The sequence below is a fragment of the Callospermophilus lateralis genome, chromosome 11 (genome assembly GCF_048772815.1).
Source record: "Callospermophilus lateralis isolate mCalLat2 chromosome 11, mCalLat2.hap1, whole genome shotgun sequence".
Classification (NCBI taxonomy): Eukaryota; Metazoa; Chordata; class Mammalia; order Rodentia; family Sciuridae; genus Callospermophilus; species Callospermophilus lateralis.
In genome coordinates this window covers 72209266-72237150 of record NC_135315.1, presented here as the reverse complement: position 1 = coordinate 72237150, position 27885 = coordinate 72209266, and positions in this window count along the sequence as shown.

The following is a 27885-nucleotide window of genomic DNA, read 5'->3' as shown; positions in this document are numbered from 1 at the left end:
TTGAAAGCATCATATATTATTTAAATTTAATTTTAGATTTAATATCATTAGATTGCTTTTTGGAGTACATTCCTCATGATATAAAGAGAATCAAGTTTTATATTCATTTTAGAATTATGTCAGTCAACAATTTTAATTTTAGAGATGAAGAAACTGGGGCAGGTAGCAAATTAGAAAAAAAATAGAACATTGTTATATAATATGGTGAGAAAGCCCAGGTGACTGGGTAAAATTTATCCTTTATCCAGCCTGTTAATTTCTATTAGGAAAACTCTTCTTTACTTCACTTTTGAAGAACTAATAAATCTTATATCACTCTAACTTTATGGGCACACGTTTCTGAGTTCATGAAATGCTGCAATTTCAGCATCATTGTACATTATCAAACTTGTTCCTTCCTGTGTTGCTGTGAAGAGATTCATACCACATTTAGTAAGAATGCAGAAGCAGAAAAAAATAGGAGGCCAGATAATCACCCAGGGAGAGAATTTGAACTAAGGACCTTTAATACTTTTCCCTTTTTATTATGATCTTTGTATTATACTTTGTTGGTCATTTTCTTTTTTGTGTGTTTATTGGAGTTGAATGGTGAAGGAGAATTATATAGGGCTTTCTAATATGGCGGAGAGATGAAATATCAAGGTGTACTTCATTGACACATTTCTTGGTTGTTTTCTGGCTGATTTATTACCAGTCCTATTAAAAATTAAGGTGATAGAGTAAGTGTGATTTTTACTTTTTGTTTATATTGGTAGATTGTATCTGTTATTTAACTTTCTGATTGTAGACATAAGGAATTTTTATTGGTTCTTTTTAGTTATGCATGGCAGTAGAATCTACTTCAATATAATTATTAATGCATGAAATATGTCTAATTCTAATTAAGACCTCATTCGTGTGGATGTACATGATGGTAGGGATTCACAGTGATGTATTCACATATGTACACAAGAAATGTATGTCATTTTCATTCCACTGTCTTTCCTTTTCCTATCCTCCCTAATTTCGTTTCATTCCCCTTTGTCTAATCCACTGAATTTCTAGAGAATTCAGTTGATGTTATTAATGGAGAGACATGATTTGTTAATTTATTTATTCACTAAAGGACTTAAAATCAGCATACTATAGTAATGCAGCCATGTCAATGTTTATAGCAGCTCAATTCACAATAGCTAAACTATGGAACCAATTTAGGTGTCCCTCAATAGATGAATGGATAAAGAAAATGTGGTGTATATACTCAATGGAATATTACTCGGCTTTAAAGAAGAGCAAAATTATGGCATTTGCCAGTAAATTAGTTAAAGAATATCATGCTAAGCAAAATAAGTCAATCCCAAAAAACCAAAGGCCAAATATCTTCTCTAACATATGGATGCCAATTCATAATAAGGTGGGGGCACTAGAGAAGAATAGCATTACCTTAGATTAGGTAGAGGGAAGTGAAAGGGGAGGGGATGTAGGGATAAGAAAGGTAGTAAAATGAAACTGACATAATTACTTTATGTATTTTGTGACTGCATGACCAATGTGATTCTACAACATGTACACTCAGAAAAATGAGAAATTGTATCTCATCTATGTATGAAATATCAAAGTGCATAAATCCATTCTACTGTTACGTATAACTAATTAAAACAAAAAAATTTTAAAAAGAAAAAAAGCATTACATAACACAATTGACACATCAAGGTTGTGGCAGGGTAAAATATGGAGACAAAGACAGTTTACCTACACTTATAGTGCCTACTGTAGAAAGAAGAGACCAAATAACCACATAATTAAACATAAAATTGCAACCACAGTAATGAACTGATTTTAAGGAATAACAGGGTACTAGCATCTGAATGCTTGTGTGGCCCAGAATATATACATTGAAACACTAATCCCCAATGTAATTTTGTTTGGGGATAGGATCTTGGGAAGGTGATGAGGTTATGGGATGAGACCCCACACATATGGGATTCTTGTCCCAAAAAAAGAGACTCCAGAGATATTCCTTGCTGCTTCCACTATATGAGGACACAGAAAAAAAATGGAAAACTATGAACCAGAAAATAGGTCCTTACCAGACACCAGACACTGAATGTACCAGCATCTTGATCATAGACTTACCAAAATTTGTCTTTTTATAAGTTATCCAGTCAACAGCAGTTTGATATATTAACACAAACAGATATAGAGATAGAGCTGGAGAGAGAACATGTTATATTGAGGAAATGATACAGGAGACCACACAATGATTAAAAGAATTTAAGCAATATTTGCTTAGTTAAAATTAAACAGAATAGGAGAAAAGGAGCATTCTACATGATAACAGCTTATGAAAATTCAGTGTCTGGTACGGGACAGGAAAAATGCTGAATTAAGAAATAAAAATAAAATCCATGTGATGATTGGCATGGAGGATAGAGAGAACTGCACTGTAAGAGTATGTTCAATAGCCAGGCAGTACAAAGGGACCAACTGCAAAACATTGGTTATTGTTATGGTTTCGATGATTGAAAATATGTAAAATGTTGAAAATTTACTTTCTTTCTCTTCTTTGTTTCTTTCTTAAAACTTATTCTATTGTGAAGAGAATTGATTTTACATGGGTCAGTCAGTATGTAAGGAGGTAATGCAGCTAGACATATATTGACTTAGTCAATTATAATATCCTGGGCTACATTGACATTAAGTCAGACTGAAATTTGCAAGATGTTACCCGTTTTGCAACCTAATAAGTAATCCTTTACAGTTTCATATTTATTTTCTGACAGAAGACATAATGAGTTTTTCTGCATCCATCAGGCAGGCATTCATTACTCTTGGAAAAATTTAGTGTGAATTTCTGTAGCCCCAGTACTCATGGAACAACAGATATTACCCTTCCTGTGTAGGCAGTTGCACCAAAAGAGAGCAACCCTGAAGTTAGAAGACTCCAAGTTTGAATAGAGCATCAGGTATTTCCATTCGTACTCATCTCCAGGTAAAGAGAAATTTCCTATGAAGCAAATCTCTCCCAAGGGAGTAGAGAAAGGTACCCTGCAATTATTTCCTTGGAATGTAAATAAATGCTTCCAAGGAAAAAGAGAAAGGACTTTATGCCTTAAAATATTCTCAAGTGTCTGTATCCACAGAGAGACACTAACTCTAACTTCTAAAGTTTCTGTTATGCAATAATTCTTTCAGTATCCTTTGCTCAGAAGATTTGCTAGAATTATGAAGAATTATCTCCCAACAGATTCTCTCTCGACATTGTCTCCCAAAGAAATTTATATAAGTAGAAAGCAACTTTAGTTAACTCAAATAGTGTACACCTCTAAAAGGAGCAGACAAGCACAGATGTTTTATGTTATGTAAAAATGCAGTACAGACTGTGAGCATAGACTAAGATGACATTAATTGCCTGGAAAAAAAAAACAGAAGAAGGATTTGTTCTCAGGATGTACTTCAAAACAAAGTCCTCAATACTCAGGGGGTTAAGACATTCTATGATTTTATTTATAATATTCCAACTCATAAATTCAGAAAGGCTCATACTCAATCAGTAACGACTAATCTGCCTGAAAAAGATGAAGTTACTAACAAAAAGCTTCTACTTCCAAGATTACCCCATCTTATGTAGTTCCAACTCCTCAAAGCTCTTTGAATTCTCTTTTAATATGGCTTCTCATTCTCCTGAGCTTTTTTATGTGATTTAGTATTTCCCTCTTTGGTCATTTAAATGTAGCCTTCCAAGATGGAGTCAGTTTCCCTCAGAACAAACATTCCATTGTGCACACATTAATGGGCATACCAGACAGAATAGGGTGCCATCTTTAATCTACTCTAGTATTTATTAAAAAATAATAATTCTATGGAGAAGAATGTATTGGTTTTATGTTGCCCCTATGAAAGTATGATCAGAAATTTCACAGTATAGCACATATGCCTTTATCAATCCATTTTTATGTAAGTCAAACTTCCAGGGAGGCTTTAGTGTAGATTGTTGTTGACTTGAAGTCTTATTTGTAGGCTTTATGGGAGAATATAATTTCAAGTTTTTTTTTCAGCTTTTTGCACAAATGCAGTTTTGTTCAAATGGAGACTTAGAATGGAATTTTTCCTTCTGCTAAATCTTTCAGACTTCCTTTACTACTCTTAGCTATGAGACAGCTCTAATTTCTATGTTTCTGTAATTACAATGAGCCATCCAGACAATTCAGGAAAATCTTCCTATTTTAAGTATAGTACCTCTAGTGGGTTGAACTGTGTCTCTCCAAATTTCATGTCCACCCAAAATTCCCAGGTATAGCCATATTTAAAATAGGTCTCCGTATGGACTGCATGTTTGTTCTCTCCCCAAATTCATTTGTTGAAGCCCTAATACACAGTGTATTAGTATTTGAGAGGAGGCCTTTGGGGGCATATTAGGCTTAAATATGGTCATCAGGATGGATCCCTCATGACGGGATTAGCATCTTTTTAGGAGGAGAAAAATCTGAGCTCTCTCTATCTTTCTTTGTGAGAATACAGACAGAAGACAGCATTCTTCAAGGAAGCAAGAAGGGCCCTAGCCAGCTAGTATATCTACTGGCACCTTGCTCTGGGACTTTTCAGCCTCCAGAGCTGTAAGAAATAAATATTTCCTGTTTCAGCCATCAGTCATTTTGTTATGGCAGCATGAACACTCTTAACTAGCAAAGTTAAGATGAAGTCATACTAGATTAGAGGGACCCCAAATCCAGTGGAGCAGGTGTAATAACAATAAGAGTAGAGAGAGCACCAACACAGAGAGACACAGACAGAAGGATGCTGTGAGATGACTGAGGGGAAGTTTGAAGAGAGGCAGCTGCAAATTAAAGAACACAAAAGGACTGCCAGCAGCCACTGGAACCTTAGCAAAGGGAAGGAACCTTCAGGGGGACCCCATGGTCCCTAGAACCTGCCAAAATCTTGACTTCAGACAGCTGGCATCCAAAAGTATAAAAGAAAACATTCTATCATTTGAAGCCATGAAATTTGTGTTAATTTGTTACAGCAACCTAGTAAACTGAAGGTAGTAACTTTCTCAATTCCATTAACAGTGTCTGTTTACCAGGTAATCCACCATGAGCATGATACCAGGGTCTACAGAACGGAAGACCAAAATTCTGCCTACTCCACTCTGTCCCTTAATCCATTATCTACATTCTTTCAAATAACATGTAGAGTTACTCTTCCTCAATATCTTAAAGTACTAACCTCTAAAGTCTTATCTCTCATTAGTTCAAAGCTCCAAAGCTGGTCATCTAGGTAATACAAGTCAGGTAGAGATGAGGCTCCAATCACAATTCCTCACCATTGATAGGCCTATGAAAGTTGTCTGCTCACAAAACTCCCGATGTACTATGGTAGAGCATGTACAACAGTTATGGATATTGTGGCTCAAAAAGTTGGAGGGAGGAGTCACTGGTCCAAAATTATCATGAGATCTAGCCAAGCAAACTCCTTATAGTGTCCAGGTCAGAGTCCCATTCTTCCTGCCTCTCTTCCACCCATAGGGCATCAAGTTCATTCCCTGGAGCTCTCAATTCTGCCTTCTGAATCATGCATCCCTTTTTATGACAGCTAGCACAGGTTTGCACCTGAGTGGTTTTATCTGACTGCTGCTTGTCAGTAGAAATTTTCTGATTCAGACTTAATCCTTTCATATCCTTCTGCCATTGTGTTTCACCTGGCAATGATTCTGCTGACAAAAATTTCTCAAGAAAATTGTGGATTTTGCCCAAATTCAACAGGGGAGCCTTCCTTTAGAGAAAGACTCCTGAGTACATCTTTCTGAGGTAATGTTTTCTGCGCTTATAGCTTTTACTGAGGTGAGTGAGGGGGACTGTCCTTTAACTTCCTGGAGTCTCTGAAGTGATTTGGGAATCTGTGAGTCACTGTTAATGCCTTTGAAGAGCTTTCTGTGTGCCAGGGTACCTGACATAGGGATGTTTCTTCTGTTAAGAACACATCATGTACCATGCATCCATTTTCTTCTCTACATCACATTTTCTGAAGCAATCTCTAAATTTTGCAGTCATTGGCCATATGAATAGACCTAATTTCTCAAATCATAAGGTTCTGGTTCCTTTTTGTTGAACATTTTTTTTCCTCCACTTGTCTTTTCCATTTTACTGTGAACAGTATCTTCAAACTTGAAAATCTTTTGAACTGCACACCTACATTCATTGCTTGTAAGTTCTGTTTTCCAGCTAACTACAAGACACAATTTTGCTAAGCACTCTGCAACTATATAACAAGGTCCCCATTTTCTATAGTTTTCAAGAAAAAAGTTCACACTTGCTCAAGACCCTCACTAGCAAAATCCTTTGCATTCATATTTCTTCTTGCAGCCTACTGAAGGCAATCTAGGCTTTTATTATTATGCTTCTCAAAATTCTCCCAGCCCTTTTCCACCACCCACTGCAAAGCCAATTCCATGATTCTTACGCATTGTTACAGTAGTCCCTTGACTTCTTCCTGTAGATGAATTTCTTCCAGGTAGCACGAGAATTCCTCGTAAAAATATTAACAAAGATTTTGTGGCATCTTTAATCTACTAATCGGCTTTTAAAGGAAAATAATTTTGTGAATAAGAGTGATTACAGTGTTTAAAAAAATAATCTAATTCCAAATAATATTAAAAAATCATTTACTAGTGTCATTTGATTTAAATTAAGGTTGACATTTTAAAATACTCATTATTAATGTAGGCTGAATGGTACCTGCACTTGTAACTTACTGAAAAATCATTTGCCACAAATTGCAGCTTATATAATTTAAAATGCATATTCTAAAAGAAAAGTTATGACTTAAACTTGTGTGTAACTAATTCAGGGTAGATCATTCTCAATTATTTGAAATTTTTAGTGAATGTCACTGCACTCCATTCACATAAAACCTTACTGTAAAATAACTTTGAAATTCTGTTTTCTTTTAAATTTAAGCTTTATATCTTATATAAGATAATTAGAAAAAAGAAATAACAATTGCTTAAGGAGCTCATAGATCTTCCTATAGAGAAAAAATAAATGATATTCAAAGGAAAACATGAAAAGGAATGATACTGCTTAACCTCTTCTGCTTTCAGCATGAAGGAACTGAAAGATCAGATTTTTTGTTCAAATGACAGTTCAGTGGCATTTCATTTCCCAGAAAAAAATGATTTCAGAAAATGAGGTCTGGAAATCAAGCTTTAATGAAAGTTCAATGGTAGCCTAATTCAAAACTCAAAAGATAAAATCCCTGAGATTCTCTAGCAGTGTTTCTTGAGAAAGTTACCTTTACTCTTGGAGATTTAACAACCTTGAAAGAGTAATTCCCAAAGTGGTGTCAGCTAAAACCCGGGTATACCCTATATGTGTAGAGGTGTGGTTTAGGGGTTACAAACAGAATCTGATGAGTTAATACATTTGAGAAATGTTAGATTAAAATAGTGTTAGAAGATTTAAATGTTTGCTTCTTCTTGTTATTGGAATCAAGAGTCAGCTATCAGAGAATGACTTGATAATTATCATTAATAATTTTGTCTTTTTCTCTGTTTCCACATATTTTATTGGCACATTATAGTTGTACATAATGATGATATTTGGTGTTACATATTCGTGCATGCGCACATTACAAAAATATAATTTGACCTACATTCGCTTACCAACACTTCTTTTCTCCATTCCCTCCTTCCACCCTCTCTTGTAATTCTTTAATGCTTAAAATGGAAATAAGAAAACTAGAAGAACAATAATTTGTTAGATGTTTTATGAGAATGTCCAAACAAAGTAGATAAATGTTAGCAAATGGAAATGAAGAAATTAAAAAATTGTGTTAACATTTCTCAATTCGTGTATGTTCCACATAAATGTATATATTCAATTACATGATACATTATCCACATAACACATGTAATTAATAAAATAAAAGTAATTCTATTATAACAGATATATATAAATATAAAATCATACTACAATGCATTAGTTCTGTAATAGTATTAATGTAATATTAATATATATATATATATATATATTAATGTTTATAAATATATGGCTTATTTATTTAATAAATATGTTATATAAAATCTGGTAGAGTAAACTGAAATATATTTATTTGTAAAATTGTTTGTCTTTTTATATATGTACCTATGTTAAAAATAAGCATGTACTTTACCATAGAGCTCTACTCCAGCCCCAGTAAATCTTAATTATACTTTTTAATACTTGTTAAATTGCTCTGCATAAGAATATAATCTATTCTGTTTATTACCACTGGTATATTGTGAAACCCAAATAGCTATCTAAATTATGGAAGTTTCTTCTTGCTGTGTCTTACCACTATGATCCTATCCGTGACCTTTAAGCATGCAAAACTGTTAATGAATATATAAAGTATAATATGTGTTTTTATTTTGTTTATATTAAAATTATTTTTTATTTGTATGACAAATACTAATAGAGTACAGTAAACCAAGATTATGCTATTTATTCAGATTAAACCAAGGGAAAAACATATAATTTCTCATCTCTTAGAAAATAATTTTAATAAGGAATGAAGAAAATAAATAACTTCATATAATCAATTATTTAATAAGAGTTTTGGCAAACACTAACAAAGCACTATGTTGGCATATAAGAGGAATAAATTTTTAAAAATTGTTCAAAGGCTTTGAGGAATAATTGTAGGTAAACTGTGTATATTTTAGTCTGAATTAATTTAAAAAACACAAAGAATATTTCAAAATGAGAGAATGGCTTCTGGGAATAACTAAGAAGAAAGGAAAAAGTCTGGGGTTATTTGATCCAAAAAAGAACATAAAGGGCAAAGTGAGACAGTACGAGTTTCATCAGGTTGACAATATCTAGGTGATTCAGGCTGACTGTGTCCAAGTTACAAAGTGAACTTACATGAAGAATAATCAGCAACTTTTGAAGATTCCTTAAACAAGATATGATAGAAGTCTGATCTAGAATTGAGTAGAGAAGAAATGAAGTAGAGTCAAGATTTATTAGAAGTCTGTAAAACATGGTGTCATTCCAAACATGGAGGTGAGCAACAAGACTTGGGAGCAACTCATGGAGTTCGGGCTGATGTGCTGGATGGATACTTTTATTATCCATTAAAGCAGCAGATGCTCAACTTTTTTTTTCCTTTGGGTATTATTTGTACTTGAGTTAGTGGGGGTTTTTTGTTTTGCGTTGTTTTGACTTGGTCAGATGATGATGAATCCAGGTTTTCATATTTGTGAGGTAATTACATAGATAGAACAAATAGGCAGTTGGTTAGAATGTCTTAAACTCCAATTATATTCTTAACAGTTTTCTTGGTTTATCCTCTTAGATTCTTGGGACAATTACTCCTAAATGGCATTTAAAGGTGTATAATGCTGACTTCCTATGGGGGAAGAGTACTAAATGTGGAAAAGACCCAAGAAAGAAAGATGATGCAAATTCAACAAGAATTGAGTGTGTGTGTGTGTGTGTGTGTGTGTGCACGCGCATGCGCGTGCACACAGTGTATATTATAAATCATGTCAAAAAATAAATTTTCTCATTTCCATTTGGAATTTTTACCACCAGATTTAAAAAGTTCTGCATTAACAACTTTTTACTTCTTAATCAATATATCTTTCCTCAATGCTTAATTTCTATTATAAATGTGTTCTTACTATAGAATATTAATAAAACATGCAAGCTCCATAGTAACATTCTATCTGGAAATTCTGAGAGATGAAAGCATAGAAACAGCTAGATGCCTGAATTTGGATATAATGATGCTGAGTAACTCTGAAGAAGAGAGATCAGAGAAAACCAAAAGAATAAATCCTGAAACAAAATGGCTAATGTCATCAATGGGTTAATTTCCAGTATTCCTAATAACAAAGATCACATGATGTCTGTCTCAGTGCCACAAACCTGTAATCCTAGTGACTTGGGAGGCTGAGGCAAGAGGTTGGCAAGTTTGAGTCCACGCTCTGTAACAGAGTGAGGCTCTAAGCAACTTGAGAAATCTTTTTGCAAAATTAAAAAAAAAATAAGAGGGCTGGGGATATACCTCACTGATAAAGCATCCCTGGGTTCGATCCTCAGTTTGAATGAAAGATCTGCATTTATATCAGAGAGTTAAAGAATCAAGTAGAAAATTACTGCCAGCTAATAGCTTTCTGAAAATCAAGAAGGGAAACTTTACTGCCCTTGGTAAAACAAACAAACAAACAAATAAATAAATTTTTTTAAAAGTTGGCCTAAGATCTACAAAGTTAGATAACTAAGCAAACCTCAACATATATTTTATCAATTGGTTTAGCAATAATATCTGTGTTAAGCACTCAGAAAATTCAGGAGACAAATCACAAAATGAATATACCTTAGGGTTTTGTATTACCAAGAAGAAAAATATTAATTATAAATTTTGTGTGTCTCTCTCACAAACACAATACACACACACACATACACACGTATACATATATGCATTATATGTTTGTATGTATTCATGTATCAAATATGTCCATAAATTTGGAAAATAAGTTTGCCTAAAACTTCCCATTTTCTATATTAGTTATGCACTACTTGGTAAATTACATTATACATTAATATTTTCTGTCAATTACATCTCTCAGTATAAGTTTATGACAAAAGTATTGAGCTATTACCAGTAACAGAAATTGGAGGAGCAAAAAAAGGACTATGAGACCATGATTTATGAAATGAATTACCCATAGAAAGAAAGAACATGTTGTATATACATGCAATGAGCTATAATTTACCTTTAGCAAAGAAAAAAAAATCCTGCCATATGTGACATGAGCCCAGAAAACATTTTGCTATAAGAAAAATTTCCATCACAGAAGGAAAAACACTGCCCAATTCTACTGATATGAAGCATCTAAAAATTCCATTTCTATAGAAAATGGAATGGTGGTTATCAAGAACTGGTGAGAATCTAACATAGGAAATTGCTATTCAACAGGGCCAATGTTTCATTTATGCAAGATGATTAAGTTCTAGACATCTCTCCTACAATGTTCTGCCTATAGTTATCAATATCATATTTTATAAATAAAATTTGCTAAGGAATTAGTTATCATATTAAGAGTACTTCTCATTCTGTATGAATAATTCAATAAAAAATAACGAGGAATGCATTCATTGACAAAATGTTGTCTCCAAGTGGAAATGTTGATAATTTTATCATGGTGTTAATAATAGAAAACACATATGAAAAAAGTATTTTGGGGGTAAAGTAGAAAAGGCATAACATAGGTTAATAATAAATTCTCTTCTATATCTACATATTATTTAGGACAATAACCAAGTTCATGTTTGTTGTAATGGAAAGTGATAAAACTCGATATTATTGGGGGTGTCAAATTTTGAGATGTGACATGAAATTAGAAATTGAAGATAACTCAATTTTGGGATCCAAGAGATACGTGAGTAGTATAGTCACATCCATTTAAAAAATAAAATTCTGTAATTATCCTTATATATAAACAAAGAGAAAAATGCAGTTTGCTGTCAGATTATTATAGCCTCAATAACATTGGATAGTTCTAGATTAAACAGACCAATTACTACTGATATAATTCTTTCATTCCACAAATGATGTAAATCTGAACAGTTTGGTGAATAAAGAAATGTATACTTTCTACTGATTTAATTAGTCAAAAGACAAATATTTGCTGTAAGTCTAAGGGATAGATTTCTTTTCTAGCAAATGTGAAGAAATGTGGAGAAGTTCCTACTTTCCAAAAATCACTAGTGATTTACACAGTGAAAATGTGCTTATTTGTCCTATTAAAGGTGGGAAGACTATTTCAAAATTATAGCTATGTCAAAAATAGTATTAAATACTTGGTGAGGCCCCCCCCCTCAAGCTTTAAAGATGTTTTAGATATTTAGGACAGCAAAAAGATGCTGAGTATAGGACTTAACTCATAGGAGTTCAAGAGTTCAAGGACTGGTGAATTAATCTTTAGTGGACCAAACATTTATTATTGGAGTATATTTTGTATTTTATTTTACTTGGGTATTAGTTCTAAATTGTTGATGTTTTTGACATTTATGCACTGGAGCAACACAATATTAACCATAAGCAGGCAGGGAGATGTACTCTGACTCCATTTATATTTCCTTAAACTCAGGAGGCAAACATGCTTAATCTTCTGGTCAGAAAATATTCTCACCTTAAAAATTCATCTATTTGTTTTTTCTTCTATTGTTACTAGGTCCTATAAAAATTTTCAAAATCCTTGAAAGTAAAAAAGAAAGGTAGAGTAAAAAATCCAATTATTTGTGAATGTTTGACAGTGGATATGAATATTTGTTTTTATATAAATAACAAGAGGTATAGTGGGAAAGCAAACAGAGAAAAATTCTTGAGATTAATATCAGAAAAGTATGATGAGAGATGACTTTTGGTGTTACATTACAAAAAAAATCTCCCAGATATTTGGGGTTTTGCTTGTTTGTTTGTTTTGGTACCAGGGATTGAACCCAGGGGAGCTTAATCACCAAGCCATATCCCCAGCCCTTTTTATATTTTATTTAGAGACAGAGTCTTGCTGAAATGCTTAGGGCCTATGTTAAATTACTGAGGCTGGCTATGAACTCTCGATCCTCCTGCCTCAGCCTCCCCAGCAACTTGAATTACAGGTGTGAGCCACCATGCCCAGTGCAATTTTAACTCCTTTGTGCTCTTGTCTCAGACAAAAATCCTCTGAGGTAGCTAGGCCCTGGATAACAGAGAGTAGAAAGGTAGGAGAAAAAAGAATTGTCTTAAAGGAGTCTTAGGTAGGTAGACACCCATTCTATGTGATTTCATCAACGCAGATTCTGGGTTGCCTCTGTCCACCACTCTGTCAGGACTTGTCATCCCTCATCACTGACACAGGAAGTTTTACCAGCAATGCCTATTGGTTCATATTCCAGATGCCTGGTAAAACCACAGCAGCCACACCTTATATTATTTTATATCCTGGTCAAGTATGTGAGAGTTCTTTAGTGTTTTCCAGGATGGAAGAAAAAGGTACCTAGGAGAGTAGTTTGTGCGGGAATGATAAAGCAAATGCTGAGGTCTTTCTTGTTATTAAGAGTCCTGCCCCTTTTGATGTGTCCAGGAATTAATTTAGGATAGATCTCTGTTGGTTTTTGCTAATTTATTTTTTAATTTGAGAAATATTCAATTATGAGATATTTAATTTAAAATAAACATTCTTAACTATTTTAATTATTTAACAAAGCTTCCATTTTTCCTCTTTGAAATGCAAATATTAAAACTAAAATTCATTCATCAATAGAAAACTTAGATGTGTTATCAAAAAGATATGAAGGTAATTTCTTCTCCCCCTGCCAATTGTTAGGTAATGATACCAGACATGCTGTTTTACTTCTCTGGTGTCTCAGTTCTTATCTCTAAAACAGATTTGTGGAATAATAACAACATATGTGAACAGATTTTATAAACTGTGAATAAATTACAGAATACATTAAATTACTTAATCTAAAGAAGTATTCTCAGATCCTGCCCTGAGGATGAGAATTTTATTTTCTAAAATGTTAATGTGTTGAAAGAACTTTTAACTTGCTCAAAATCATTGAAAAATTTAAATGTAGTTAAATTGGAATGAATATTGATGTCAGTGAATTTATATTTCTTGTGGTTTGTTTGTTTGTTTTTACTATTTTAATGTATTTCTTATTATCTCTTTTAAGAACTATTTTCTTACAGGAAACTTCTTGGTTTTCTCAATTTTTAGGATAATGTTTTCTTATTCTGATATTTTATGTTGCATGCTGCATTGTTTATATGCTTTTTAAAAATGCATGCTATTCTAGAATGCTTTGAAGAGCTGAAAGGAATGTCAGAGTCATTTAGTAGAAACAGTTTTTCACAGCTGGCTAACAGAGGCACACAGAGGCTAAGCAGTTTGTATAAGGTCACTCAACTAGTGGCTGAATCTGCCCACAGTCACTGACTAGTTTAGTGATCCATGGGCTTTTCATGAGATCATTGCCTCAGATAATGACACACTGATAGAATGTGGTGTCGGATATGTGATAGGCTGATCTTACCTTAAAGGTACTTTCACATTCTTACTCATTTGTAATTCTGGGTTTCCAGCCCCTCACCTGAATTGTGACAGTATATTCATTTAGGGGAGAAGGATCACTAAGTTTTCTTCCATGAAACAGAGATAATTTTTTTGATATTTCTTAATTTCCATTTTGCTTTTGTCATCTATGCTTAATAAAATCTCTCCAAGGACTAGACACATAGAAAAAGAATACAAAATTTTTGAGGTCGAATCACATAATGTCATTTTGGCATTTCCCAGTGAGTTAAGGGCTGGCTATATATTCACACTCCTCATAACTGTACCATATGATAGAGATTATTTATATTCAGCAAAATTTCTGTGAAATGAGTGTATCTAAATTGGGAAAGTAAATATATTTCTGTATTTCTATATTTATAACAGCTTCTCTTTTCAGAAACCTTATTTCTATGTTCATGAACTACATTTATTTTATGTATTCTAAAATTGTTTTTATGATACAGCATCCTTATTAGACTAAAATATATCAGAGCAAGAAATGTGATCTCTTCATTTATTTTCCCATTGACAAAAAAAAATGTTTTCAATGTAATCAGTGCATTAAAATGACTTCTTGAACTAAAATGCTGACATGTCAAATAATCCCATCTGAGCTGAGCACCTTGCCATCTACATATTTAGTTCCCTATCTGAATCCTCATTCTTATGTTTCAAATATATGAGAAACAATATATATATACTGAATATCATACTACACTGAAAAAATTTCAATTTATTTATAACTTCTCACAATATTCAATATCATTTATGAATGTACTCTTTTGATCAGTTAATTATATTGTCTCATATACTATGATTTAAAAGATGAGATTTTATTCTCTGCATTGCATTCCATTTCAATCAAGCACTAGATCTTTCATGTATTTTTAATCATTTGTTCATTAGTTGTTTGTTCATTCTTCAATCACAAAGTATTGAGACGGGCTATATGTCAGAGCAGGCAACAGAGGCTCTGGGCAAATTACAGGACATGCATTGCACACTGAATGAGCTGAATTAAGGCAAAGATGACCAAACTCAGATGAAGAGGAGGAAACCTGGTATGAAATGGAGTTTAACTGGTTGGAATGTATTAAGGATTTTACAGCATGCATTTATGACTTTTCTCTTAGTTCTGGAGCTATTCAAAGTCCTTATTATATTTCAGGCAAGGATATGTAGATGTTGAATTGAATTTTGTAAAAATCTCTCTGGCTCCCTTTTGAGAATATATTGATCAAAGAATATGTTGCAATATATGAAGGAAAAAATTTGGAAATGTATTGCTTGTCATGAAATGATGGCAATGTATCGCAGTGGTGGTGGTAGTTGTTTCTTATAGGAAGTGGTTAATTACAAAGTGTTAGAATAAAAGGATACACTGAAAAAATTCTTCTTACTTCTTTATTCTTACCTATTTGGGTTGTGTTAAATTTCCACTATTAAAATTTTAACACTGAACCAAATCTAAATAAGAATTGTTGACTACTTCATTGCTTACTTTCTTAGGATAATTTTAATTAGTTAATTTTAATTAGGTATATAGGATAGCAGAATGCATTTTGAATCATTGTACACAATTGCAGCACAACTTTTCATTTCAGTGGTTGTACATGATGTATTCGCAGCATATGTGCAGTCATACATGTTCCTAGGGTAAGGATGTCCATCTCATTCTACCTTCTATCCTGCCCCCATGACACAAATTGCTGATAAGTGTACTGATATTTTTTTAAATGTTTTGACATATTCTGACTGTTTTCCAGAAAAAGCTATGTTACAGTATATTCCCTCTCACTGACAAAGAAAATATGTCAGATTAGTGAATGTCCATGTTGTCAGACTTTAATCTTTCCCAAATATATAGATGAATGTTATCATTTTAATATTCATATATCCAAGTATTTAATGAATTTTTGTCTTCTTGTATTATATCATTTGATGATATTAACCAAATATCTATCTTCTTTGTGACAAGTTTTCTTTAGAGACTCATCTGTCTTCTGATTTGACACACATTTTTAATATGTTTTAACAAACTCCTAATCTAAATCTGCTCTCCAGTTTTAAATAAAGTTTAATTTTAACTATTTTAGTGCTAAGTATTATGACATAACTGTCCTTCTTACCATTCCTTTATTTTTCCATAGGACTTATCGTCATTTTCAAAACTACATGATTTATATATTTATACCTACCAGTTTTATCTGTCCCTCTCCACCTCCACCAAATTACAATGTCCTAATGGGAAATCATCATTATATATTTTATTCATTGATTCATCTCAATCATTCAAAACAGCATGAATGTTGATCAACAAATAACTGTTGGGTGTTAATTTTTTTCAAATCTTTTGTTCTGTAATTTATTTTGCTACATGTATCAAAAAGACATTTCTTTCCATCTAAAGATCTGACAATTATTTGATGACATTTTAAAAATGGCACAAATCACTATTCTTTCAATTCAGTTAAGGTTATTTTATATATTTATTTATTTTCCTTCTTTGCAAGCAAGCTTTGCTTTTTTGTCCATCTAGATAACCCTTAAAAATGCTATTTTCCTCCCATATTATCACAAAATGTTGATGTTTGGAAATTTGTAGTTTATAGTATGTTTTCAATTTATTCCATTTGTAAAGCTTTAACTCTAGAATTTAATGGAGGATAGTAGAACAATGTCTTTTAGACCATAATTTTTTATCCATATTTCCACTATCTTACAATTTTACAAATTATCCTGGGGGGAAATAAATACTTAAATGTTAAAAGTAAATTGACTAAAACTTGAAAAATGTATAGACACAAAGGTAATTCTTTATCAGTAGATTCTTTGCAACATTATGACCCCAAATCCTTCAGTGGCTTCCCTTTGTTCTTGTAATGAAACACCCCATCAGCAAATCCTACTCTGCTCAAAATCTTTGAGCCTCCAATTTTGTCTCCTGTGACCACCACTCTCTAGATAAAACTCTCTCTTGCATTGTTCCTTTACATATGTCAACCCTTTTGCCTGAGATAATCTGGTCTGTCAGTACTACTTCAAATATCAAACATTCAGAGAAGTTGCCCTCATTGTTTTGATTTAGATCTTGAATGTCCACCCAAGCCTCATGTGTTGAAGGCTTGGTTCCCAGGTGACACATCACTGGGAAATGGTGGAACCTTTAGCAGATAGGCCTAGCAGGGATGAAGTTAAATCATTTTGGATGTGCCTCTGAAGGAAATATGGGAAACCTGGCACCAATATCTGGTCTCTCTCATTCTTTTTTTTCTTTTCCTTGCTGCTGTGTGGTGAGCATTTCTGCTCCACCACAAACTCCCCATCATGATATTCTGTTTTTCCACAGTCCCCCAAATAACGGAGCCAACTGAACATGGACTGGAAACCATGAAGCAAAATAAATTTTCTTGCTTTTTTTATACTAAGAATTGAATCCAGAGGGTCTTTTACCACTGAGCCACATACCCAGATCATTTTTTATTTTGAGACAGGCCTTCAATGAATTCCTTAGGTTGCACTAATTTGTAGAGGCTAGCCTTGAAGTTGTGATCCTTCTTCCCCAGCTTCCCAAGTCATTGGGATTATAGGTGTGCACTAAATTTTCTCCTTTAAGGTTATTAGCTCAGATATTTTTTTTTCCCCACGGTGATGGAATCTATCATGCTGGTCATCATGGCAAACATAGCCTATTCTCTAACACTGTGGTTACTAACTCTGATGTATTTTACCCTTTCTATTTGCTATTTTCTTTATCACATGGAATAATCTGTCATTATCATACTAATTTATGAAAAGAATTTCATATAATTAGTCAATTTTTAGACTACAAAATGACCCAACAGTTTAGCAGTAGTTGATAATTTACTAATAGTCTAGTAGAAAAATTTTCAGATAGATTCTTTAATCAATCAATTTTAACTTTGGACCACTAATGTGTCTCAGATGTTAATTCCTTTTTTTTCTTTCTAAGTGGCTTTCTGTTTCTATTACTAAAGTCATATAGTATATCTCATATTCAAACTCAGCAAAACAAGCAATCAGAACTGTCAATCAAAGCTCTCACATCAGTTTCTATCTGATTGTATAATGGAGTCTATGGTAGGGGACCATTAGGTCAAACATTCTCTGTTCCTATGCATATATGTTCAAATTAAGGAGCAACATATAAAAGTGTTGCCTGATTGACCTTTCCAATGGCTGTAAAGGGAAGAGTTAGCTGTAGGAGAAAAAATCTTTAGGCAGATAACTAAAGCAAAGAAAATCTGCCCCTCCAATAGGAGACAAGTTGGATGGCATGTTGAAGGATGACCAGTGAGGAACATAATTTTGCTGAGAGTAAAGTTTTCTCTCACTACATGTTTGCAAAACACTTTTAGATTTTACTTATGTGAAGGCATAAGTAAGTAAATTAGAATTTTCTGTCATGGCTGTTAGAGTACTCAGGAGGCTGGACTACAGACTTGTGGTGAACTGCGTGAAATCTAGCTGGATGTATATTTTTTAGATTTCATGAAAAGTGATTTTTCAAAAAGAGACAATGAAGACATCATTCCCGCTGAGATCTTCTTTCTTAAGGAGGAAGCATATTGTGACTTAAGTTGAATTTTTCTCCATTGTAAGTGTTAAACTCTACAGAGAATCTTTATAAAATACAGGGGAAGCCAAAAGCTTTTTGAGCAAATATTCTTTTCTTTTGTCTTGTTATGGACTTAAGAGTGATTTACCCAAGTGGCAATTCAATCATTTACATGGAAGGTACTAGAACGAATATAGAGCCTCACAAATCCCTGTTGGTTTTGTGTATACAAGTGAAGGTAATAAAGTCATCACTGTAGAAAAAATAATAACCTCAGACTCTTCTGATAGAACCATGCAGGTAAAATTGCTCCATTGGATATTCAAGAAGCAAAGGAATAAAAATACTTCCTTATTCAAGTCATTTGTGCAAGAAGAACTTGAGTACATTTGGAATCTTAGAGACTGATGTGGATTTCTATTTTAAATTAGAAAATATTTATCAATTAAAAGGGGAAAAGTTCCTCAAATAAGTTGATATCTATAACTCTATCAAGTTATATGCAAAGAAATATTATTTAAAGCAATAACAGCTGGGCATGGTGACATATGTATGTAATCACAGTATCTTGGGAGGCTAAGGCAGGATGATCAGAAGTTCAAAGCCAGTCTCAGCAATTTAGAGAGGCCCAGAGTAACTTAGGAGAACCTGTCTCAAAACAAAGAAATAAAGGGCTGAGAATGTACCTCAGTGATTAAGTGACCCAGGTTCAATCCCATTACCAAATAAATGAATAAATAAATAAATAAATAAATAAGTCATAAGAAAATTAGAATAGACAGTAAAAAACACTGGAGATAAACCTATAATCTATTTTATATAATTAAATTCCAGGTTTGGCAATTTTTTTTCTCATGAACATTTGCTTACTTGGAATTAAAAGGAAGATTACAAATTCTTTCATAAAACTTTGAACTTAGGAAATAATAAATATGAAATACCGAGAATAGCATCTGACACTTAATACATGAAAGTTACAAAGACAGAATGCATGGAATTTGGGAGGTTTATTCACTCAATATGGTTTGCTTTCTATAATTACCAGAATTTACACTTTCTGCTAATATTCGGGTATTTCCAGCAATATTGACCATGTTTATATATTAATGTAAATGGATTTTGTTCATTTACTTTAAATTATTCTCCTTTAACTCTAAACTTTTGTTAATAACCAGACTTTATATTTCTAGACATTGCTGCAATTTTGGCAAATGAATTATTCACACACAAGCGCGTACACGTGTGCATGCACACCGATATACAACACACATACACACGCACACACACTTCACTGTAGTTAATAACATGTATAAGATTATATTTCTGGCTTAACTTCATTTATTGAAGCATACTCAAAGTGGTCAAGTCCTTTCAAAATCAGTTCAGTCATTATTTTAGCAAAGAACACTGAGTCAGAAATATGTTCTTAAACTGTCACATTCATGGAAACTTGCATATGTTAAACTTCAATCAAAAGCTTTTTTTAAAAAAAATTTGAACTGAAGTTGGAACTTTAAATCTACATATTTGGAACTTAACGACTTGGAGTCAATGCATACAGATCTGTTAAATGTTTTTCAATTATAGGATCTGTATAGAAGTTCTACCATGGAAGACCACTTTTATCAATAACCACCTTTACCTTTGTTTTACAAATCATTTTAAATTGTGAAATACAGATAATAAATATTTTAAAAGGTACAGCTCAGAGATTTATCATGAAGCAAATATTCGTATAACTATAATTCCAAGTATAATAGAACATTATCAATCACTAAGTCCCTCACTTATTCCACCTTTAGTTTTTGCCCATGCTTTGTGTAAGACAATGTTTCCTTTTCTTTATTGTTTTATCCTCTTACTTTAGTCCATTTGGGCTGCTAAATCCAAAATGACATAGACTGGTGGCTTATAAACAACAGAAATTCATTTCTCTCAGCTCCAGAGGATTGAAAAACCAAGATCAAGCTATGGATGGATTTAGTGTTTGGCGAGGTCTACTTCCCCACACACTGCTGACAGGAGCAGCCAGCTCTGTGCTGTTTCTTTTATCAGGGCACCAAAACCCATTCAATGAGCCCAATAGCTGAATTATTTATGCAAAGAGATATCTCCTAAAATCCACACTCAGGCATTAGGATTTAAGCATATGAATTTTTTATGGATGTACACAGCCATATTATAGCTTTTACCAGTGTGTATCCTTGAAAGAGTGTTTTAAAATAACATTTGGGGATCTGGGGTTGTGGCTCAGTGGTACAGCACTTGCCTAGCATGTGTGAGGTCCTGGGTTCGATCCTCAGCACCACATATGAATAAACAAAGTTAAAAATCAATTGGCAACTAAAACATATTTTTAAAAAATACTGTTGGAACCATAATATGTATTGCTTTGTATCACACTCCTTTTGGAAAACATTTTTCTAAGATCTACCTACACCACTGTGAATATAGAACTAGATAGCACAAATACTAATCCTTTTTGTTTGTCTGTTTATTATTTTGTTTTCTAGTTTAATCTAGGTAAATAATTATAAAATTTGTTGCTCATTTCAAAGAATCGACTTTTGGTTTTGTTGATTTTCTTTATTGTTTTAAAGTTTTCTATTTCATTCATGTCTACTCTCATTTATTATTGCAATCCTCCTTCTATTTGGTTTTCATTTATTTTTTCCTTCATTTTTTATATTACCAAGGTGGAAACTTAGATTTTAATATACATCTTGCAACTTTTCTAATATATTCATTCAAGCCTAAAGCTTTTACTTAAGAAAAACTTTTGTGGCATCTCACATATCTTAGTAACTTAAAAAAATGTACTCAAGTTAAAATAATGTACATCCTATTATTTATTTGTAAGATATATTTAGGTTGTTGTGTAATTTTAAAATGTTGAAATTTTTCCTGATTTATTAGTCACTAATTAAATACCCTTCTTGGAAATAGACTGTAAGAATTTAATTATTTAATTTTCCTTTGAGAAGCTTCCGTATATGCTTGGGTATAACTGTAGGTATAATTGTATTCTGCAATTGTTGGATAAAATATTCTAGAAATTATAATTATCAATATAAAATTGTTTGATGGTTCTATTTACATATTCAATGTATTTTCTGATGTTTCTCGTAAAATATTGCAGCCTCTTATTTTCAACGTGGATTGCAAAAATTCCTTTAATTTGGTCATTTTTTTCATGTGTTTAAACACAGACTTTAAGAACTTATTTGATAGACTATCTATTTTTAAATACATTCTGAAATAAATGTCTCCCATTGTCTTTTCAATCTTCTCATTGAAATCTATTTTTTTCCTGATATTAATGTGGTCAATCTAACAAGTTCATGTTTACTGTTTGCAGTTTTATCTTTTAATACACATTTATTTCTGTGTCATTTGTCTTTTATATTGACTTTTTGCTCCATATAAAGAGTTTAAAATCAGAACTACTTCTAACCAACAGGAAATATCTAGCTTTTGGAGTTTTTATTCAGTTTTAAAACTGAATAATGGTTGGATTTAAAGATGTTATTTAGTATTAACTAATTTATTCTTCTCTACCTTTTTTTCCAAATGTCAGGTTTGTAAAAATTTTACTGTTAGCCAATCTGTGTTATCGTCTACATTTCCCTTTTTTTGGCTATACCTATTTTGTCATTTTTAGTACTTTCACTGAGAGTTACAGTGTGCATCTTTGGGTTAACTCATTCTACCTTCAGATATACTATGTCATAAAGAGTGTATCTCAAAAGTATATTACATTTCCACCCTCTCATAACTTGTTCCTTTACTTTCTTATATTTCATTTTTCAGTATTTTATAATCTTCTGTTATCTTTATTTTTACTTTGAATTATCAATATTCTTTTATTCTATAACCATCAATATTGTCTTGCATTTTCTTTTATGCATACTGTAACCTCTCACGATGCTGTCATAAATTTTTATCCTAAACATCCATATTCCTCTAAAGAAATCTGAGAGCTTGATTTATTTTAGCATATAGTGCAGGTCTACTGAAAACAAATTCTCTCACCAGTGTACTGAGAATATTTTTCTTTTGTCTTGATATTTGAAGATTGTTTTCACTTAGGATTTTCAACATATTTTACTTTTTATATTTAATGTAAATATACTGCCATCTTCCAATAGATCTAATTTAATTATGAGGCTTTCATTGCAAAGAACTTATCAAAAACTGTTACATTCTCATCAAAACTACAAATACTTTTGCAAAGTTGACTTCATAATATGGCATCTAGAATAAGCATTTGAAAAGTTTTAACAAATAAAGTTATAATTTTTAAACTTCATCCAAAGTATGAAACCTGCATCTCCTACCACTTAATTCCAGTCAAATTCATTGCTATTGGGTGACCTGTATTCATGCAACTGGAAATGAGAACAGAGTATCTTTTTTTTATCCCCATGTCAAGGTTCTATCACTTAAAATAAAGAAAAACCTTGGGAACAATTCCCCTTAAAATCTTAATATTAACATTTCATTAAATTCTTTCTTCAGTTGTTGATAATAATCTCACTATCATAGGTAGATTTGTTTCCCTGTGCATAATGTCTTTTTATTCTCATTGCTTTCAAAATTAGTTTATATTTCTCTTTTTAAGTAGTTTGATACTAACATGCATGTGTCATTTTCTTGGTATTTAAATTGCTCGACTTTCTTCTTTCAGTAAGTTAATGTTTTTCAATAAATTTTTGAAGTTTTACTTTTTTTCTTTGAAATTTTAAAATATTTTTTTTTCTTTTATGCACTTGAAATGTATCCCTATCAGTGTGAAAATTCCCTTTCAACATTCTTTTCTTTTTTTTTTTTTTTTTTTTTTTTTTTTTGGTGTTGGCACTTGAACTCGGGGGTACTCAACCAATAAGCCACATCCCCAGCCCTATTTTTTTTTTTAATTTAGAGACATGGTCTCACCAAGTTGCTTAGCACCTCGCTTTTGTTGAGGCTGGATTTAAACTTGCAATTCTCCTGCCTTCACTCCTGAGCTGCTGAGATTACTAATATTCTTCTTAATATGGATCTGGGCAGAAATTTTCCTAGCTTTCTTTTCTTTTTTTTTTTATTTGTCTTTTCTTTTTGTTGTCATGATTTAATTAAAAAATCCTTTTCATTTCTTATTTATATTTTACTATATAAATTTTCAGAAAGGTACAGCCTCACTAACTTTTATTCAAATTTACTAATTCATCTTCTGTGTTTATTTTTCTCCTAAATCACAATGTTCATTTCAATTATCAATTTTTCATTTTATCACTTAAAATCTTTTCCTTTAAATGTTACTTCAGAAAAGATTTCTTCATTAAGGATTATAAATAACTCAAATTAATATAAAAGATAGGCGCTGGGGATGTGGCTCAAGTGGTAGCACGCTTGCCTGACATGCGTGCGGCCCAGGTTCGATCCTCAGCACCACATACAAATAAAGATGCTGTGTCCACCAAAAACTAAAAATAAATATTAAAATTCTCTCTCTCTCTCTCTCTCTCTCTCTCTAAAAAAAAAATTAATATAAAAGATAAACATAGATGAACTATTTATATCTATTATTCAAGAGAAATTGAGAAACCATATTTTTAAAACAAATGACTAGTTCCTAAGGAAGTAAATGGAATTATTCCAAACTTAAATCCCAAGTTTTCAATTCTGTGAATATTTCAATAAAATTGAAAAGATACATTAAAATAGATGGAAAATCAAAACCCAAATCTTATGTATATTATTACATTAATCAATATTATGTTTTATATAATCAATTATTTTACACAATTATGTAAATATATGATTAAATATACTGTATATTATATAATGATCCAATTATATTTTATATTATGACATTACTTAATGATATGATCATATTGTTATACAGTTGCATATTATATGTTTACATTATTTTATAGATGCTGCACATCTACAACAGTGAGACCAAATGGGTTAAAGAGTGATACTTGTAGTAACAGAGAAACAAATCTAAACACCAAGTAACATGGAAGAAGGGATGGTGGTTTTGTAACATCCACCATTAAACAAATTATAAATTATTAACAGGATATTATACAAAGCACCTGAGATTAATTGCTACTAATTGGCTGAAGTCAAAAAACTAAGTGTTGGTTTCATTTGTGGTACTAACATCTTTTACAAGGTTAATTACTATGTCACTTCTCAGCCCCCAGTTGTTTTTCATATTTTAGGAGTGAACATGTGAACAGATGGACCCGAATAACATCTGGCTTAGGTGAACAGTAAGAGTACAGCTGATGTCCTCCAATGATTCTTTCAGTATGAGTCTCGGGAATAGAAAGTAATGAGAGAAACATAGGTGCCAAAAATAAACAACCTGATGTATAATTATTAGCATGCTGGCCCTTGCCAAATCTCAGAGTGAATGTCATAATCAGCGTGCAACAGTGGAATGGTAAAGTTCTTATCAATAAAATCTTTTAAAAATATTTATACTTGATTTTGTCAATTTGTCCTTAGTGTCTTACTTTCTGACCTTCTTCCAAGAATGCCTGTGACTACACATCAAACTAATACCTCATATTTTATAGAAAGGTCACAATTTTTAAAGCATTTATCCCTCTTGATCCTCAGAGCAACACAACAAATTACACGCTTCTACATGAAATCTAATTCAGTAGCCAAGACCCATAAATCTATATCCTAGGTTATAGAGGTAACAAATGGTAGAACTAGATATGAAAAAAGAATTATTTACTTTAACCTATCGCACTCACATTTAGAGCTACCTTATATCATCAGTCACTGCAAAAAAGAGTCTCTGGCAATAATAAAAGACTTAGAAATATCAATGCTGCATATTAGCATATTTTATTTCCTGCTATGTTTTAAGTAACATTAGAAAATGTTTTCTCGTTAAGTGGATGCAGATCTAAATAAGTGGATTTCAAGTATGGTGGCCTAAAATTTATTTTATTTTCGTCTCCACCTTTTCAGTAGTCTGATAGTGCACAATAATCCCATTTCCAGTACACAAAATCTTCTCACCCAATGCTAGGTGAAAATCCACAGCAGAATAGCCCAATACAATCTCACTAGAAAGGAAACATTTGTCACAAAAATTCTGAGAATGTGATCCTGTTTTAAAATGTATTTGAAGGTTCTCTGCAGTTTGTTGACATGCTGTCTTTTGTTCTTGTGGAAGACCTGCCCCATCTAATCCTGCTCATTATAGAGATACAGGCAACACGTGGTCTATTACAAAGGTAGTTCAGGGGTGAACTCTCCTGGCCATAATTTCTCTCTGCAAGTTATGTGTTGTCACTGCTGTATGGTAAGGAGAAAAACATTGAAAACTGCACATGTAATTAATTATCACTATTGTTATCACGGGGATCCAGCTAAGCATATTCTGCTAGCTTCATTGTTTCATTTAGGTATATTTCATTGTGCATGTCCTTTCTGACGAAGCTGCAGAGGCAATTGTTATCTTTAGAGTTAATGGTGTTTTTTGTGCCTTTGAACATAAGAAATTGAAGGAGACAAGTTTCTTCAACATGTTTTCTTTTTTTTTCCTAGAAGGCTTTTTAGTCATATCACATGAAATCATCAATATACAAATATACATGGGTCTCAGGGAAAAATATTTTATTGGGATAATTTTAATATAAAGAATATTAAGCAGAATTTTGGCACTATATGTAATGTTTTTTGAAGTGAGAATTTGAAGTGGAGAATTAACTATATCATTGAAACATATTTTTGTTCAGATTTACTATCCAATTGAAAAGGAATATATAGTAGTGTGTGAGTTGTTATAGATTATTTTTTACCAACTTTAGTGAGATATAAATCACACATTAAACAATTAATTGATTTAAATCATAAAATTCAGTGAATATTTTAGTGTGTTCACAAAGTTATACTACTGTTACTGCAATCAATTTTTATAGAATTCTAACGTTCCAGAAGAAAACCTAATGATCATTAGCAATCACTTTCCATTTCTTTTCAATCCCCTACCAACCTAGTCCTAGGAAATCCTGAATCTACTTTTTTCTCCTTAATAGATTTGACTGTTCTGAGCACATTATATAATTGGTATCATAAAATATATGTCCTTTTGTAATTGTCTTCTTTCCCTTTGCATGAAAGTTTCAATGTTCATTAGTTTTGTATGAAACAGAAGAACTTTATTGTTTTTTATGGCTTTAAATATAATGGTCTATTGTCTAAATATATTTCCTTTTGTGTATCCATTCATGTATTAATGGGTGGTTTTCATTACTTGGCTTTTATACTTACTTCTGCTATAAACATTTGTGTATAAGAGCTTTTGTGAAAATATGTTTTTATTATACTTTGTAACATAATATATATTGACTTAAATATACATAGGCATATATATATATATATATATATATATATATATATATATATATATATATATATGCATATATTCACTGACTCACAAGGTAACAATGTTTAATCTTCTGAGGAACTATAAGACCATTACCAAAATGTCTATAACATATTAAACTCTCATTAGAAATATATGAGATTCCAACTGTGTCACAACCTGTCAATAGCTATTATGTTTCATTTTACTTAGAGCTATCCAAAGTATATAAAAGTATCACAGTGTTGTATTGAATCAAATTTCCGTAATTACTTATAACTTTGAACATCTTCACTAGTGTTTATTAGCCATTTACATATCTTCATTGGAGAGATGTCTTTATTACTTTTTATCATAGACCTGTGAAGATTCTTACATGTTTTAGATTCTTACAAGTTTTTATCCTATACATGATTTTCAAGAATGTTATGGCAGTTTGTGGGTTGTACTTTTACTTTCTAATGGTGTCTTTTAAATACTGTAGTGGTAAATACATGCTATGATGCATTTGTTCAAATTTGTAGAATTTATAGGAGCACAGTAAACTATTATGCAAACCTTAGACTGTGAGTGATCATAATTATGTGTCTTCTTAGGTCCATCCCTTTTAGCAAATGCACTTCCCTGATGGCAGATATTAACGTGAGGGGATATGCTATGTGGGAACAGAATCACATCAAACACTTCTGTACTTTCCATTCATTTCTGTTGCAATCCTAAAACTGCTCTGAAATATAGAATTTATTTTACAAAATTAAAAAAACCTTAATTGATAAGAAAATCTAGGCAAATTATGGTGTTGGTAGTAGGAAAAAAACCAGGAAAGGAATTTGGTTCAACATGAGCATTAAA